A 253-nucleotide genomic window follows, 5' to 3' on the forward strand; every position below is an offset into this window, starting at 1 on the left:
GTGCAAGTATCTGAGTTCAATCCCTGGTTCAAAAAAGAAAAGAAAAAAAAAAAAAAAAAAAGAATAATGAGCCTAATAAACTTCTATTGTGTGCATATATACATTTCTTTGTTGTTGCTATTTCTCTTGATTGCTTGTTTTTGGTGGAACTGGGGATTGAACTCAGGCCCTAGCATTTGCAAGGCAAGCAGTTATTCTACTGAGCTATCTCCTCAGCCCCAGTGTGTGTGTGTGTGTGTGTGTGTGTGTGTGT

The sequence above is a fragment of the Octodon degus genome, unplaced genomic scaffold (assembly GCF_000260255.1).
Source record: "Octodon degus isolate 3935 unplaced genomic scaffold, OctDeg1.0 scaffold00072, whole genome shotgun sequence".
Taxonomy (NCBI): Eukaryota; Metazoa; Chordata; class Mammalia; order Rodentia; family Octodontidae; genus Octodon; species Octodon degus.